Here is a 19441-nt window from a genome sequence, read left to right as displayed (position 1 = left end):
GAGCTTTTATGCTATTAGAGAAGATCTCAGCCATCTCATGATAGAGCTGAATAAATTACTTCAGATCCCTGCTGCCCTATCCTTCACACACATTGAAGTCCAGAACCAAATGTTCCATTAACTGCAGGAAAGGGGCAGTATTTCCAAATAAGAGTAAGATCTAAAGACTAATTTGATTAGGTTTAAGCAATTCAAGCTAATTAATCTGTCCTAACTTTGTTACTGAAAACCAAAGTTGAATAATAATATAATCTAATTAATCGTTTACTATGAAAAATACTCATCTTAATATACATTCTTCTTCTTCTTCTTCTTCTTCTTATTATTATTAATAATAATAATTATAATTATAATTATAATAAAAACCCTGAAAAACAGCAAATTAAAAAGGCAGAAAATAGTTACGATTGGCTTATTAAGTGCTTAGTTAAAACTATCCCAACAGTACAAAGGTTCTCCAAACAAAAAAATGACCAGTTGTCTTTCTCCATCCTACAATCCATTCATCTCCATGTACGTACCCACTATAGGGTCAGAGAGACGGACTTTGATCCTTCCCAGCTAGCATAAGGCACAAGGCATGAGAACACCGTAGACAGGACGCCACATGCACACACTATAGGCAGGAGACGCCAACTCGAATGAGTTCGCATCGCTGGACTACATTAGGCAAAGAGAAAAACCCACATCACACAGGGGAAACATACAGATGATCCTCTACGTACGAACAAGATACGTTCCGAAAAGCCGTTCGTAACTTGAAATGTTTGTAAGTCGTTATTCAACATCATTTTAAGGGTATACGCAAGTACAAAGAGCTAGGATGCTGGGAGTATGCACGCTACGCTGCTGCGCGGCGGGAGTAGCGGCCAGAAGTCGTACTAGGAGGAATTGGCGCGCAGAAAAAAAAAATTATGTAAGTAGAAGAGCATCTGTACAAGTGTCATGCAAGCACGCGCACACGCACACACACACACACACACACATACACAGGTTTGTAATTGCATCTTGGTGGGGACTCTCCATTCATTTCTGTGGGTAAATCCCTAATCCCAACAATAACAATCTTAAACCCTACCCAGCCCTAACCTTAACCATAGACAACCAAACAAAATATGAGACTTTTGGCATTTCCAATTTTAGTTTCTTTTCAATAAAATTGAGTTTCCCCTTGTGGGGATTGAAAAAATGGTCTCCACAACATCAAAATAACAGGTTTTTATCATATTATGGGGACACTTAGTCCCCACAATGTAAGATATACATCCCCCCCCCCCCCCCCACACACACACACACACACAGAGGCCCCATCTCAGTAATATCACTTCCATACACTCTACATGTATTACTTTGAATGCTCCTTCAGGAAAAAAAAAAAAAAACATCTCAAACAATGCAACATCAAATTCATTCCAAATGAACTGCCACTCTTTAGCTTCAGGGACTATTTGCAAACTGAAAAATGCCTGAGACAAGGCTTAGAATGAGCAACAAGAACACAAAAACAGAGATTAAATTACTGTAATATGGCCCTGTAGTTGATTCTAATTAATTTATGTGTCCTATCTGCGCTCCAGGGTCCTTTGCGGATACTTTTTCAGTCTCTGTGTTCAATAAAGTGATTAGCTCCAGTGCTGTTCAAAGCCTCCAGAGGCAGTAGACTGCAACAATGCTGGACATCTTGTGTCCGGTGTGATCTATTGGCATTCTGGAGTGATATCAAAAGTCATGTGCCAGAAGCGTCAATTTAACGGCAAACATCACGAGAGCCCGACAGAGTGAACTTGACACTGAGAGGCCACAGACGACCTTCTAAATAGCCTTTTCACACGCTAATCTTTAATTCTAATGACAGGAAAACCTATTTAATGGGATTGGTCTGACATATTTATTGGCACGGAATAAACAGCTATTGTGAATTTCTTTTGATAGCTTGTTTGAGTTCTATTGCAGGAATACATTTATGATGTTCGATTTGATTTGATTTCTACTTTAAATGTCAACATCAAATAAACTGATAGCTAGGATTTCTTTTTCAAACACCAATGTGACCATCCCATAATAATCCAGAAAATGAAACATTCTGTTTCAAGGTTCTTTTCTTAGTGAATTTTCCATGGAGAGTTTGGGAAAACCCAGAGCAGAAGCTCACACATATTAGAGAAGAGTGCATAGCCTTTATGAGAATGATTTATGCAATGATTGAGCTATGGCACTGCGACTTCATCTGCTGTGTGGCATGACATCATCCCCCTGAAAGCCATACAATCCTTGAAAAGCAGATATTGTGAATGATAGGCCTTTTCAGTCAGGATAAATCTGCTATACACAGAGAGAGATTACCATTTTGTTTGCCTTCATTTGAAAGCACACACGGACTAACAAAAAGATCAGTTCATATATTATTTTCAATTTGCTGAGACAGGTCTTAAAATAGCCGTTTGGAATGGTTTTCCCAAAAGCCCCGGATTTATCCCGATCCACTAGTACAGCCACTTAGGAAAATTGCAGCGCTGTTTATTTGTGGATGACACCCTGAAGCACACATTACTCTGCTTCCTGAGCTTCCTGAGTAAAAAGCAATAAATCTGTTCTTGTTTTCATTAGGGCTTTCGGCAGAATTGTGCCTGGTGTACACCGAGGCTGGGGATTGCATTTATATAGCTGGGATATCATGCTTCCGTTTCTTAAAATTGTTCCTTCTTTTGATATAAGCAAAAATGCAAAGAAACAAAAAAAAAATCCCACAAAGAGAAGATTAAATTACTATCGGTAGTAAAATAAGATGGAAAAAAAGATATATAAAAACGAATAATCTTGTGGTCAGGCTGTAAAACTGCCTTTTAAAAGTGAAAGGTTTATAGCATTGCCAATTCAACCTGCAATCAATAATGACACATACATGATAAGTCAACACTTCTGTAATCTATTTCCTGTTTCTGTAGTTCAGTTAATGGTGCATAGCGTCAATACAGGAAGCATGCAATTTCCACAGTGTAAAGCCTTCATCTCTACTTGTCTATAGAAGATGGCTAAATTAAATCACTATATTTTACACTGAATATTTTTAACTGTGGTAAAATAAAAGACATTAGAAAAGTTTTAGTGGTAGTACAAGAGGTGACACATTTCTTGTGTTTTATTTGTAAAAACAACCAGCAGGGGGCAGCACGAATATGACAAGACTGCAGTAATGGACGCAATCTCCTGAGTGTGGAATAGCTTTGGGTGCTGCATGCCAATGACTTTAGGGATTTGTAACATTAGACTGACCATATTTTGCTTTGCAAAAACGAGGACACCATGAGTAGGACGCAAAGAGGCGTCAAAGCAACGCAGATATGCATACAGAAAGTATATTGACTGTAAAGAGCAAATGTCAACATGAAACAAAATGAAATCCAGGACATTTCAGGCATTTTAGGTCCCAAAAAGGAGGACAAGTATGTGAAAAAGAGGTGGTCTGGTGACCCTATGTAACATTAGATAAAGTTCTGGATGCAAATTTTATTTGCACATATATTTTGTTCTGCACAAGTAGGAAACTAAGTGTGGTAATTGAGACTAAACATATCAATAACCTTTACTTTCATTTGACTGGGACTCAGTAGTAAACAGCTAAAGATGTAACAATCCATCATTTGACTGCAGGTCTACATTAGGGTTAGACGTACGAACATATTTGGAGAATCGTGTCTGTATGAAGCAGCATGAGAGAGCACACTTGGGGAGGAGAAAGTCCAAGAGGTGCGCTGTCTGTCGTTTTGACTTTCCTCGCTGACGGCCTACAAATCAGATGACATCACTGATGGTTGATTTGTGAGAATGAAACGGGCTGTAGGTTTGACGGGCATATCTCAATATCTCTAACACAGGGGAGAAAAAATGTTCCAGGGTGATTGATGACTAATAGTTTCAGCTTTGAACAGTGAAATATGATTCTGTAAACGAAACAAAGAGTTTCAAGGGATTAGATGGACGTCGCACATCCCATCCAGGAAGTCCGCAGCCAGGAACCTTGCACTGCCTGGGGTAGGGCTGCAGGCTCAATGCCACCTTGTATTCAACGGGAAGCGGTTATGGAAGATGGACAGACGGAGGGATGGACGGACACACATGGGATGTGAACCCCACTCACATCACTCCGTATTTTTTCAATACATGCTGGGTTTCCGTGGCTCAGCCACATCCCTGCCCCTCACATCCCTGCCCCTCCATCCCTGCCCCTCACATCCCTGCCCCTCCATCCCTGCCCCTCACATCCCTGCCCCTCACATCCCTGCCCCTCCATCCCTGCCCCTCACATCCCTGCCCCTCCATCCCTGCCCCTCACATCCCTGCCCCACCATCCCATGCTTTCTACAGATCCACCTCTTGACCTCCTGATAATGCACGGCCTCTGAAAGGCTGGTCCTGGCAGACCCTGCTCACCATTCTTTTCGTCTTCACAGTCCTCACACCCCGTCTGTCTTTTCATCTTCAATTTCTTGTCTTTCGAGATTATTATCAGTCAGAAGACAATTTCTTTAATCTTTTTTTTCTTCCTTTGCTTAATCTTCCTGCTCTCTTGTATTAGAGCAGAGGATTTTTACCTTTAGCTGTATCCTAAGGGCATCCTGTAAAAACTTTGATTTCCCTGCTTCTTCTTTATTCAGATTTAATGTTATGCCTTAAATTAATTTGGATCTTGTAGTCGTTTAGGAACTAGTGACCCCACTGCCATTGTGGATTTATTATGGGCAGGAAACTTGAACCCCAACAAATGCTTAATTTAAATGAATAGTGAAGACAGAAGGTGTTACGCCTTATTCTGATAGCTACCCTACACAGTAGGTTTGAGTTATGTTAATTTCATTCTTTTAATGAAAGGGATCCATTATCTGACACTGAGCAGGTCAGTGTTTCTGTCTAATAGCTGGGTTAAAGTTTAAGTGCGAGGGACAGCGTATCCTTGTCATTTTCCTTGACCTGTTGGCCTCGCACATAAACACAAGCACGTGCAAACGGGCATTTACACAATTAATTTTAGGATGATGGTATACCATCAGCATCCTGGTTCCACAGTGAGGTTCTCTGCTTATTGTACTGAACCCTGGGAAGCAATGGTTTCAGGAAGGAGAATCAGGGAGTGCAAATGAATTAAACCATTACTATGCTTTTAAATAAAGTGGGGAATTACAGACTTACATACAGTATACATGTACGCATTTTTACTTTTTTGATTGCATTCACAGATCTTTGTGGGGACCTGAAAATGGTCCCCACAACATAAAAAAACAGGTTTTTATTAAATTGTGGGGGACATTTGGTCCCCACAAAGTAATATAAACCGAAGCCACACACACACACACACGCACGCACATGTACGGTAAACATATCCTTATGGGGACATTTCAATGGGAAAAATGCTAACGCTAACTATGACAACCTTAACCCCTACCCTGCCCTAACCATAACCATAAGTAACCTAACAAAATACAAGAGTTTTTGCATTTTTAGTTTTTTCATAGCAGTCACCGTTTTTTATAAAATAGAGTTTTCCCTTATGGGGACCAGGAAACCGGTCCCCATAAGGGAAAAAAAATGCATATTTATCACGTTATGGGGACATTGTGTCCCCATAAGGTTAGGTAAACCCGCTTGCACACACGCACACACACACACACACACACAGTATAAAAGCTTGGATAATGGAAATAGGGTGACATTTAGATTAGGACAGAGTAGGTAAGAATAATTCACATTTTGTGGCTTGGCCTATTTTTAAAAAAATCGGCACAAACTAAATAATAAACTAAATATAGTCGCTAACTAAATACAAATACGCCTGTTCATTCAGGAGAAGGTGTTTTATTTTGTTTGTACGGTTAACAAACATTCACATTGGATTTGGGATGGTCGATTACACACTGTCTGCAAGCTTCATTGCATTTCACTCGTCTGTCACACGCATTTACATCGTGCACCCCGGAAGGCACCTGCCACTTGTGTACTCACCCGAGTGCGAGCGTGACACTTTTAAGGCACTCCTCGTCTCCTCTGTATGGTGAAGAGAAGCTAACCATCATTTTTGCTATTATTTTATAGATGATGTGGGTACACACTAATTCCTGAACATAATATAGTTTGGATAAAATAATTGAGAAGATTAAATTTTATTGAATGTGGTTAGAGATGGAGCAGCGAGCTTAAATGGTGATTTAATCTTCTATTCAAAGTGTATTAAAACTGACGTTTTATAGAAAACACTGAGGACCTTTTTAAATGAGTTTTTGCAAATATTAGGCCTGAGAAGGATGAATGAAATCCGACTGTTAAATCCAGGGCCCTTTAATACATCTGGTAAAATTATAAATGTTGTAATTTAGTGTAAACACAGCTCTATAGCACTGTGTAACTAGATCATGGGTCCCCTGACACACAGAAGCTGAATTTTAATTCTCTTGTTTGGGGCTGTTGTAATTACATTCCTGAGTTTTCACATTTGTCGTTTTAAACTTAACTTCTATGCGAGTTCAGAAACTTTACTAAATATCTAATGGTATTTCCGGCTGTACACTTCCGAAATACCCGCAAGTCGATAACTGCGACATGTCGTAAACGCTCATTAGCTGAGCATCTCCTTCAGTTTAATGCCTGAAGGCACAATTAAGCTTTTATTATAAAGCACCTCAGTCCTGGTCCTGCATTCTTATTGACTAGCCAATATTCTAGGCACCTAACTGCAAATTGTAATCAAGTCTTGACTTTCAGTGAAGCAGACCTCCACTGATGAAAAACATTATCTCTGAAATCCAAAGGAGAACATAAAGACTGGCAGTTGTCATGTCAGCAAAATGACATGGAGGTTTTCAGCTTCTATCCGAGATGGTATCGGACTAACTGAAAAGTTGACAGAAAAAAAGATTTTCTAGCAACCGTATGCACACACACACACACACACACACACATATATATATATATAACCATGCACACGCACACACACACACACATACAGTGGTAAAGAAAATGATGTCATTGCTGGTGACATCGGTTAATCTTTCCATGGTGCCACAATCCCATAGTGAAATGTGAAGGTCATGTGACGTCTATGAACATATAGTTACAATACAAAGCCATCACAACTGGGCACAATTATTATAAAGGCAAATTTGTTATAACAAACAGGATGCACCTTATATGCTAGTAATGCTGATTCTCCGACGACTACATGACATTTTCTCTGCTTCATGCAAATATAAATATGCACATGCAGTGTTTTATATGTTATGCAAAATCTGTTTGTCAGCTTATTTACATAAAATGGTCTTTAACCTCTTGCCATGAAATCTGCTCAATTCAGCAGATGAAGAGCAAAAACACTGCAGTGTTTTTTTCTTTTTTTATCCAAGATTTTATTCTGCATGGTTGAAAAACAACTCCAGAAAGTACGCAAGGTCAAGGCAAATGAGTGGGAATATAAAAGCAGATAAGAACAGACAGAAATGGAAGACAATGCAGGAGAAAATAAATAATCTGCTGGGTGTTATAATAGAAATGTCAGGCTGCCATGCACCCGGCACTGTGAGCGGTACACGTGTCCCCCTCTGAATGTTCACCCCAGGGTTGGTAACTGGCGATTCCAACGCAGCTTCAGAGAGTTGGGGAATCAACACAACCTCATTACTGGTTTGGAGAGCAGGTGACTCCAATGTAGCTTCATCGAACTGGGGAATCAGCACGGCTTTAACATCTGTTTTTTAACATCCAATTGGGGGGTGTCAACATATCTCCAGTGAGCATGTAAATCAGCACAACTTTAACATTGATTTGGAGAGCTGATGATACCAATGCAGCCTCAGTGAGCTGGGGAAGTCAACAGTAATTCACTGTGCAGCTGGACACAGCATTAAAGAGCCAAATGATACCAAACCAGCCTCAGTGAGCAGAGTGATACCAGTGTGGCATAATTGAGCTGGCAATGCCAACACCACTGGGATGTTGCAAGCAAGCCACAGAGACAGAGTCTCTCAAAGAGATCCAAATGGACAAACTCTCTCTCTCTCTCTCTCTCTCTCTCTCTCTCACACACACATATTTGTATTCATATCTTTCTGGGGACGATCCATTCATTTCTTTGGGCAAAACCCTAACCACAACAATGATAACCTTAACCCCTACCCAGCCGTAACCTTAACCATGAATTACCAAACAAATTAAAAGACTTTTTAGTTTTTTTGATGTTTATAAAATTGAGTTTCCCTCATGGGGACCAAAACAATGGTACCCACAATGCCAAAATGACAGGTTTTTATTTGGTCTCCACAATATAACATATACATGACCACCCCCCCCCCCCCCCCCACACACACACAGGGGATCACACTTTTTGCAAAAGAGAACCAAGCTTAGTTAAACAGCAATTCATGAGGCTGCAGGAAATACCATCCAGTATTAAAACATTAAAAAATAACAATAAAAGAAAACCTGCTTAGAAAAATAAGATTAACATTTTTTCCCCAGTCATCTATATCATACAGTTTTTAAGGACACTTGTGTCATATTTTAATGGTACTGGGCTTAAACAATTCATAGCTCTATAGTGTGTGATAATCCTACCATGATAACCATACCTTTAACATAAAACCGCTGAGAGTAATGGAAATGCTGGCAGAAATTCAATCAGGATGCCCATTAAACCAATGGGTTTATAAGAATTATGTCAGCCTTTATGGAGAGTAAAGCTCATGAAAGAAATGGTGCCATTGTTTAAAACCTGTTCCCACCAAAGAATGCAGATGTATGTCAGTATTAATTCACATGAGTCTTTCATTATGGTTTTTTATATATTAACTTGAAGCAAACTGTATATCGTACATAATTATAAAAGTTGGTACAAATCTGTGTTCTCAAGAGAGGCCAAAGCTATAAATGAAACCTAAATTTGAGACAGGATGAAAAATTCACTGATGATGGAGAATTATTTGTCTGTGGCTATGGGTCAGTCCTAAGAAGTAAACACAAACAAGCAACTGTATAATTCATGGAATAATTTATACCAGCGAAATTAGCGTCTGTATGAACAGTAGGATAAATTGCTGTAATTTTCCAAGGGTAGTGAGAATCATTATTATCTGCCATCACTATACAGTGACTGATGTCAATTAATCAAATCACAAAAATATACTTGTTGGAATTAAGAAACTGTTTCAACAGAAATAACTCAAACTGCATTACATAGCTAGCCCACACTTTTTCAGAGCATAATGTATGTACAGTCAATGAAATATTCCACAAGTCTTAACATCCATCTCATTGATGCATTTATGACTCTTCCACTCAATTGAAATTACAAGCAATTTTCCACTTTTTCCTTTTATTAGCACAATCTATAAATCAAAAATTGGAGAAATCTTTCAAAAAGAAGTGATTTTGAGCTTGAAAATTATGCAACGCATATTAAACCAAGGTTCCTAACCAGCTGCTGGAGCTCAGGATGGTTTTGTGGTTTTAGCCGCAAAATGACTAAAATACTCAACTAAGAAATCATTTCTAGTCATGATTACCGATGTGCATTAATGCAGTGTAATAAGGCTCCACATATGTTCAGTACTGTGTTTAATAGTTTAGTCACTTATGCTTCTTGTACTGTTCATATGATTTCAGGTACAGGTAAAAATTTTGCATGAACAGTCTGTTGGGATGATCTCACTACAGTTCATCAAGTGTTTATTGGTAATCATCCTCTTGCAGACCCCCCAACCCAGAAACATCTCTCATAGCCATTCCGACCTGCAGCTTCAGCTTCACTTTTTCCATAACTATTCTGACCATGTGGCTTCAGTCTCCTCCTTCTAGCCATCCAGCTCCTTTAGGTCAGTGTTTCCCAGTCCAGTCCTTGGTCACCCACAGACAGTCCACATTTTTCTGGGAGCTGGGAAGGAGCAAAAATGGTAGGGAGCTTGGTGGGAGCAAAAACATGGACCAACGTGGGTCCCCGAGGACCGGATTATTGGGAAACACTGCTTTACCTTAATCTTTCATAGCCACTGTCAACCTTCAGCTTCCTCTCATAGCCGTCCATATCCTGTAACTCCAGATTTCTCTCATAGCTATTTTGCAACTACAATATTTATAGCCATTGTGTCACACTCTGCCTATCTGCCCCTCCTGTCTCCTCCCTGGCGTGGCTCTAACAAAACACACCTGGAGCTTGTTTGTCTTACCACTTGTTCCAGCCCTTTTGTTAAGCAATCCCAGCTGCCTCCTGTTTGTTCCCTCGTTAGTCTAGTATTTAAGTCCTTCCCAGTCCTGTGGATCTGCCATTAATGTTGTACTCCCATGTTCCCAGTGTCCTGCCTTTCCCTGTTCTCCCTATTTGGATCCCTTGTCATTCTGTTGATTTGCCATTTTCCCCTTTTTAGCTTAATAAAGTGCTTTTTGCTTGTTCATAAGTCTGCTCCCACATGCTTCCTCCTACTGGTCACGACACATCGTTAGCTTACAAATATATTTTCTTATTTATATTATTTGCATTGCTACTTGATATCTTACACAATAATTAAATATGACTCAAAAGCAGGCACACCATACCAAACCACTCATGAAGCGTGTCTGATAATGAATTAATGCTTTTTGAAAATAACAAGAAATACTGAAGAGGGGAAAAAGTCTTGAAATACTTGTAGAGCGAATATTGAAATGTGCATTTTACACTTGTCTCGGAATCCAGTATGTACTGGTTGAATGCTTAAACAAGGCCTCCAATTCCTCACAGGTCCATGTGTCTCTGCGTTTCCCAGGTCCCAAGCTGGTAAATGAAATCAAACCTACAGCAGATATTGTACATGACATGTATATCCATATGCACGGTGTGGGTGAATGCTCCGAATAAGCAGCTGAAGACAGTGGTGGCCTTCGTGTCAGAGCTGCCTTCTAATTGAGCCACAAGCTCAGCCTGCAGTTTATACCCAGCATGCACCTGGATGCACATGCACACAGTGTCTTAGAACAATGTCCCATATGCCTCGCGCTAATCGCCAAGCTCTCCGTCTCCATCTTTTCGTACTGTCCTACTTAAATCCTCACAAAATTTAGCACAAGTTTCCCTAATCTCCACATAAACTGCAGAACAGACATGAGCTGCAAGCCCATCCTTCCATGTGTCACTATTCAGGGGAGCTAAGGTGAGAAGAAGAGACTATGAGGACTGAGGATTATGCTGCGAATTGTGAAAATTGTTAAAAATGTACCTCACGAAGAATTCCCAGCTTCCTCCTGCCACAGAATGTTTAAATCCTGATCAAAGCAAATAGAAAATGTAACGTATTGATGTCTCCCTTATTCAGACGGCAAAGCTCTGTGATGTATGGGATGAAAAGTTTATGTAATAAGTTTGGAAGGGTTTAAATGGCAGTGAATTCAGTGTATCAGCATTTTCTTATTATTATAAAGGTGCCTAGCTTGCAAAAGAGTGCATTTCAACTTGAGTTTTGCTGATTAAAAAAAAAGTAATGAAAAATATATAATCTCTATAAAATCTACACTTCAAAAAATGACAGACTGACGTGCAAGACTGCAAGTAGATATTTAAAAGCACAAACTTATTAAAACAGACCTTGCTACTTTGTCAGCCAAGTGCAATATTATAGAAATAAGAGCAAGCATTTTGAGTTGAATCAGTACATTGGGTTTGTCAAAAATGAAAGACTAATTACTTTGTTTCTGAAGAACGTTTATTTTGAGTTATCTGAAAAATTGCACTTACATATTCTTCAGATGAAATCCACTTCAAGGCCTTTCACTAAAGCTGGAAGCTAAGGTTGACCTGGGAGCAGATGATGTTTCGCTGATGAATTACAATACGATGTGCTACGTACACCTGCTCTCAGAGGTCCACCCTGTTTAGGCAACACAGAAGTGCATTCGCTATTTTTGGGCTTCATACCAAGCCCACAAAAAACCACAAACACTAAAAATGCTTATACATGTATCTGCAGTGATGATTGTTCTTTAACAAAAATATGCCTCTGCAAATACAAGAGGGATCACATTCTTAACTGCAATCTTTAACCTTTAGAAAGACTTTTATTTTAAAAATTGCACATGCAGTATTGAAATAAAATTGAAATAAAGTAGTCTCCAAACACAAAGTTCTTAAAAGTCAAATCAGCTTTGTTACTTTTTAACTGGAAGATATTAAACATAATCATTTCCCCTTTGCACTTTGGATATTGTTTTTAGACCCTATATACTCTTTTGTTTCATGTTAACCTCATTATCCAGTCCTGTGTTCAGAACATGTGCACAAGAAAACATGGAAGACAATCCCAGAGGGCACAAGAAAGTAAAAATTGGCGTAAGATAGAACCCTTCAAACTCAATTCTGTTGTGCGTAATGCTCTTCTATACTAGTGCCTGACTGTTGTATGACATTAAAAAAGAGCTATAGAGGTCTATATAATTACCTCAAGAGAACTCTATTTCCTTGTTATGATGGAGTTCTCCTCTTCATTTGTGTCATCTGGAACACCCACAGACCATAACAGAACATTCAGTCTATTACATGCCTGATTAATAGACTCATTGAATGAGGTAGGAAACCTTAGTTTGATTGGCAGCCACGTCATATGTGGCCAGATGTATCAATGAGCTGGGTCCGAACTCGCAGATTGACTGGTAGATAAAACTTAACATCTACTCAGTCCTCTCAGTCAAACTCACCTGAAACCTGTGATCGCCGTAAAAGGAAAACACAAAAATTCTCACATATAATCAAGGCCATAACTTTGGTTAGAACATTGGAGTGGTTGAGGTCTCCACCGCTTTAGGAGGAGACATGATTATTGGCGGTTGTATTATCTGATTTTGATTTATTATTATTTATTTAATTTACCCCCATGCATATACCTATCTGTGCAAGCATCGTTTGATTAATATTAAAAATTCTACTACTATGACCAAATGAGAAGTTTCAGATAAATGACCAACAGCCCATTAAGTCACCCTTATTTATATATGACATTATACATACATTTTGTTTAGGAACAAAAGAAGAAGCAGGAAAACTATACACATGTTGTTGACTGAGATTTATAGAGCGGCAGGTGAACTGAGCTATCACTCTTAATTAGCCTAATAATATTGATAAGTACAAAAGTGCTTGAAACACTTAATCTTCTTCTAGGAGCTTCTTGTTTTCTTAATGTCACCTTTGTCTGTCAACTAAAAAGACATAAATAAAAAATTCTACTGTCAGCCCAAGCAAAAAGCAAAGTGAGCATTTGTCCTGAAGTATTTCAAAGTCTTATTTATTCTTACATAACAGAATGGCAAAACAATCAGATAGTGCCATTAGATAATGAGATAATCTGAAAAGAGATTCAAGCTCTTTTCAGGCCTCAACAGACAAGGTATTTCTCTCTAAATGTCCCCAGAAAGCAGAGCTTTGTTCACATCCAGCAACTAGGACGTTCTCTGATTGAAGTCCAACCAATGACCTGCATTTTCTTTATCCTGGAATATGAACAAAAATAGGGGCTAATTCATAACGGCATCTGGATATGGCTGGATAATTAAGTACTCCTTTAGGACTTAAAAATATGGCACTGAAAATGTCGCCTAGATAACATGTACATTATTCAAGGACTTTGCCTTCCCAAAAATGTGCGTATACCTAATATGCAGCAGCAGGAATGACAAGAAGCGACAGGACCAGCTCTTGGAACTGAAGAAATTGTCAGTTACATGCACTGCCGGATCTGAAATTTTTGAGCACTCCATATTGTAACGTTTTTGCTTAAAGAGAAATGTCAATTGAAAATAAGCTAACAGAAGCATTTCACGAAGAAGGAAGATGAAGGAACAAGGGCGTCGTTAGGTCTGATCACCCGGGGCTACAGCCCCAAGTATTTTAAGCCTAACCCTTACTATTTTAGTCACGACGCTAATCTTCCTTCCTTCTAAAAAAGTCAAATCCCAGTTAAACTTGACTTAGCCCCAGATCTTTTCAACAGTTAGAAACTTCCCTATGAAGGAGACTTCGGACCCCATGACCCTGCACAGGACAAGCGGGTATAGAAAATGGATGGATGGATGGGTGGATGGATGGATGGAAGGAAGATGAAGCAATTCGTTGACACAAAGACAAATTGGCTACACAGCCAATCAGATCATTTGTAGGTCAAAAAAATACCTTAAATGTGATTGCACACTTCAAAAGACTTCTGGCCAAAATCGAACCTGCTGGCCAGAACAACCTGTTGCATACTTAAACAGCACTGCCACCTTGTTAGTCCTGTGTCATGTCACAACCCTAGAGGGCGCAGAATGTTTTTGATGCAGCAGACCCGCATGCGCAGCGCAAATAAATGTAATGTGGTGAGCATGCGAGTTATTTTCGTAAAGAAGACGACTGATCTTTTATTACCAACCACTTCTGGTTTAATACTAGCAGCGGCACTGACAGGGAATATATCGATTTGACAATACTAACAGTTTCACTCTAACGCATTCTATGACATATTACACAGTTACAATATTTTCTACTAACAGAAATACACGAATACGTATATTAAATGTACACTATTTAAAGTGAGGTGCCGTGCGTTAACTGCATAATTAATCTTGCTGACCAATCCACCGGCATCATATTTATGTCATGGAAAGTGGGTGGGATAAGAACAAATGAAAAGGTTTGCATTGAGGAACCTGCGCAGACAGTTCACTGAAACGGTTATCACTGCCATATGCGATGTCGTGTCAAAACAACGTCAACTTCGTCTGAAGTATATGGCAACTGCAACACATTACAAAATAGAATGCCTAGAGTTTTTTTCAGCTGTAATCACTTTAAAAGCAATTTTAATTAAAGAGTTAGCATATTTTTACATAACAAAAATTGTTTAATTTAATAATTTATTTTGCCATAGATTTTTTTTAACATTCTTTTTGTATTGGCACTGATTTAACGTCATCAAACATAAGGAACTACAAGCAAACTTTTGACTTGCAGTGTAGGTGAGTATTCATTTCAGGCAGGTTGAAGTCCACATATTGTGTAAGCTTTACATAGATCGGACAGCAATAAACCAGCACCCAAGATAAACAAATATACTGTAACTTTATATACTTTATCTGTAATTTGTTATGCAGGTCAATAATAACGCTAATCCTTATAGCCTCTATGGGCTGATGAATCAATACTCAGAGGTGTCTGCCTGAATAGAAAGTGAGAGCATGGATATGCAGACTGTTTACCGCCATGCTTACATGACTTCCGAGTAATGATTTGGATTGCGTTGTCTTAAATAGTGATTATTTCCATGCTATTCAAGATTTTGATGACGTTCATTCACGTCTCCCACCATACATAAACCGAAAAATGAAATGAGACGAACAAAAGATGAGAATGGGACTTGTTTTTCTGCCCAGTTAATCTACGAGCCATTTACTTGTGTTACTGGTCTGCTTCTTAAGTGGTTTCGACTATGTGCATTGCTTGGGTTTTTGCTTTTCTCTCTGTAAAGAGAAATAATGATTCCAGTGGGGGCATTTATCAACATACCACACTATGCTCTGTTGCAACAGTTAAGTGCTGACTAACATTAATATTCTGCACAAGTACCAGTGCAATCCCTTTAAACTAACAAGGCTGCTGCGAAGATGGTGCATTCAAAGGAAATATAAAAATTCAAGGTCAGTTCCTAAAGGTATTTTTGAAGGTCGACTAGGTCCTAAGCATTACCCAAATTTACTGAAAGTAGATTATTCAATTCCGATTATTAGATTCACATTATTAGAATGGAGGCTGACAGAATTAATGCGGCAGGCACTTCACATTATTAGAAGTAATCCAGTAGCATATAAATGTCATATTTTAATAAATTACAGCTATTTATTAGTGTCTGCATTTAAAAGTCTAAAATAAAAGGCCGTCTGCAACTGACTGTTTACATCCGGAACACCATATTTTTCAGTATGGAATCAACGGCACATTTTCATTGATATGGTATCTCAGTATATTATACAGTAATTACAATGCTTTCGCTGCATTGGAAACTGACAGATATTCAGTGAATCTCACAGTATGGGTCCGCAATGTAATTGTACATGGTTCGAATCGGCTTTCCGCCAAGGAATTATACTCTGTTTGTTCCTTTAAGTCGCTTAGCAACACCACTCCAGTGTGGATAGAAAAGCTCCAGGTGGAGACAGGATGATAACTCTATGATTTATGCACATTTCTTCAGACCCATGGAGAAACTCATTCTGTAAAGACTAAGGCCTTATATAATCATGTGCTAGGCTATCTCGGCAGTACTGTCATCTTCTTCCAGAGCAGAACTTTCAGAGGAATACTCCTGAAGATATATCTTTTTGCACCAAAGACTGATGGCTCATCAGCGGATTTTCCGCAAGCCCTACGTACCTCAAGCTTCACATATTTTCCTCTCATAGAAGGGAGTCCCTTCTAATATCACTAAATCTAAAAAAAAAAGATTTTGACTTTCCAGTTAATATGCCATATAATATTAATGGAAAAGTCAATTTCCAGCTTCTTTATTAATAAAACGGATAACATCTGACTTCAGATTTAGCCGACAGCTACTACATGCGATGGGAGTAGTGATATGTTTTGCATGAAACCATTGACTAGCTCAGGTACTCCCACATAATTAATGAAAATTAAACATATGATTTCTAGAAGAACTTGTTATAACTTTATTTTAACTTTATCCAGCTTAAAGACTTCCTGGCGGTACTCCACCCATATTTTTAAAACTTAATCTGATTATTACTTCTAAATCCAGATGTTAAGAGCCATATAGCTGTACCAAACCAAACTCTGGAAAATGATTAAACAGCTAATACGTAATTTGACATTCATACTTAGACAATGATGCTGTGACATTGTCAAAATTCCTGCCAGTGTTCGGTCTTCTGTCTTGCTATGATGATTGAACATACAAAATACCTTTATTTGATATTTCTAAATCTTCAGTCTGCTTCTATGGTCCTGCGGTTATAGCAGTCTTGTAATCATTGTTAATGGTTAAATATTCCAAAGGAAATTATTAGTCTCATTCATCATCGGCACGGTACAGCTAAGAAAGTTCAAAGAAAGCCATAACATCCAGTTTCATTCCAATGCTGATGCCACACAAATCAGTTTATGTCCATTTCGGCTCATCTGTGACCCTCAGTGCATAGATCTTTTTTAAACTAATGTGATTTCAACTGGCATCCTGCCAGCACCTTGTGTTTTCTGGGCGGCCCCCTGACTCACCGTGAACCTGTATTGGTTAAGTGGTATGGAAAAAGGATGGGAGGCTAGATAGTGTGATTTCTTATCGTTCAATGTCTGCAAGAAATTCAGTGAATTGAACCAGTGTAATAGATATTCCCTCACACTTCGTATTTAAATCCAGACTAAAGTAACATTATTTTAGTACAGCCTACCTTTGTGATAGCTGATGCTCTGGCTCCAAAGCAAATGTTTTTATTCTGTTTTAACCTGAAAGCCTAAACCAACTTTGCTGCAAACAGCTGCCTTTATAATTTGTGCAATATGTTGATTGGAATCCACCTGTGTTCAATTAAAATGATTAACTATTCAGACTGAGCACATCTGTATAGATTATACACCTATCTGTCAAGGGGCTGAATACAAAGTATCATTAAGGTAAAGGAGAACAACTCATGAAAAGAGCTTGTGGGAGTATTACACAAAAATGTTACGAGGGCAGAAGGAAAAATGATTGGTTCAGAGAGATAACCAATCAGCTTGTGGAGGAGGTGGGTCCAAGCAACCAGAGGAGGAGGGACCAATCAATCAGATGTCTCAGTCCTGCCTCCTCCAGTTGCTTGGGTGCACCTCCTTTACAATCTTATTAGTCGTCTCTCTGAACCAATCATTTTTCATTCTGCCCTCAGAAATTTTTTTTGTAAGAAAAACTCCCATTAACATGAAAAGAGCTGTAGATAGACACAAGACAGGAGATGATGTAAAAAGTTATCAATAACACAGAGCATTTCACTGTTAAATCGATGATCAAGTTGATGGCACATCACACTACACAGAATCTTCAAGAAAGAGTCAAAAAATAGCTCAGGTGCTGCAGAATCATGGCACACGTGGGTGTTTGTGGACTTATGTTAGAGGACAGACCCTCTGTAATAGACCTGAGACTGTATTGCAGTTCATCTTTCAACAGGACATTGATCGCAAACATAAAGCCAAAGTAATTCTTAAAAAGAATGTCTTAAAAAAGTAGAAGCCCTGGAGTGGCTAATTTAAAGTCCAATACAAGGCAGAAACTGAGGGTTGTTCCCCACTGCATTGGCATGGAATTCAGTAGCTGGAGGGATTTTGCAAGGAAGACTGACTGTAAATTAAACCCTAAATATGCAAAAAGCTAGCTACTAAAAACTGCGAAATACATTATGCTAATGAATGTAAACTGGGCAAGCAAACTAAATATTAAACACTAAAATAGCTGTATTTTTGCTTCTTCTATTTCATGAAATATTTCTTCAAAATAGAAATAAAAGCCCAATTCTTCCTACACCCACTGCATTTCTGTTATTTTCTCCTACCTTATCCTTGTGTTTTTGTCCCTGGGGCAAATATCGACTGTTCGTGAGCATCAAACTGCAGAATCAAGCTCGCTTCAGCTCTGCCACAGACTGACCCGTGGAACATCACTGGCTGCACTAACAGAGGCCCGAACTGAAGCCCACTGCATTACTTTTCATTTTTTGTTGTAATGACAGGCAAATAGCTATTCCTGACATGTTTAAGGCGAGCGTGTCAAAGATGCCTTGGCAGAAGCTACTGTTGCACATTTGGTTTTCTGTAACTGCCAGTAATTTGTGCTTCTCCTTCATTTTCTTCTCCATTACTTGCCGTCTTAGAAATTTGTGATTGTACTGTAAATGCTTGAAATATATTTCTTTTGTTCCTAAATCCTTTATAAAGATGTTGATATGGAGCTTAAAACCTATTAATTTAATAATGACCATTGTTGGGGCAAATGGACAATAGTTTGTTTTTTTTTCCTTTGTTGTTTGGAGGGTCTTTTTATAACTCGTGTTTTTATACCACTGTGGTAACGATTAATTGGATTAAGTGCCTGCTTCTCTCCTTGGGATGGAAGGGCTGCACACATTCTAAAGCTGGAGGTGAAGCTGATGTGAATGATTAATTCACGACGAGCTGCAATCCCTGGTCCACTGCCTCTGCCGTCTGTTCTTTAGTAGAGCATGCTGGGAAATGGAAGATCCCTGTGTGAATAAGCCCAGTATATTATCCTTTAATAGTTCCTTCAAAATGCAAGTGTTCTTCGAGTCCAGTGCCTCTATATGTGAGACATGCAAGGCTTTTGAAAAAGATGCACGTCCAAATATCAGCTGCTCACTAGCAGGACAGCGAGGGCATTTGCTGCCCGTATTAGCATTTAGT

General features: G+C 38.9%; 1 long non-coding RNA gene across 1 annotated transcript; it reads right to left on the bottom strand.

Moving 5' to 3' along the window:
- Window positions 1-9584: 9584 nt before the first annotated feature.
- Window positions 9585-10410, bottom strand: LOC111845339 (uncharacterized). Its single transcript, XR_002838595.2, has 2 exons — window positions 10011-10410; window positions 9585-9913 (listed from the first exon to the last, which is right to left on the bottom strand). It is a non-coding gene; the product is annotated as an uncharacterized lncRNA (long non-coding RNA).
- Between the last annotated feature and the right edge of the window lie 9031 nt (window positions 10411-19441).

Source organism: Paramormyrops kingsleyae, chromosome 12, assembly GCF_048594095.1.
Source record: "Paramormyrops kingsleyae isolate MSU_618 chromosome 12, PKINGS_0.4, whole genome shotgun sequence".
In the NCBI taxonomy this organism is placed as follows: domain Eukaryota; kingdom Metazoa; phylum Chordata; class Actinopteri; order Osteoglossiformes; family Mormyridae; genus Paramormyrops; species Paramormyrops kingsleyae.
This window is presented reverse-complemented; position numbering and strand designations above follow the sequence as displayed.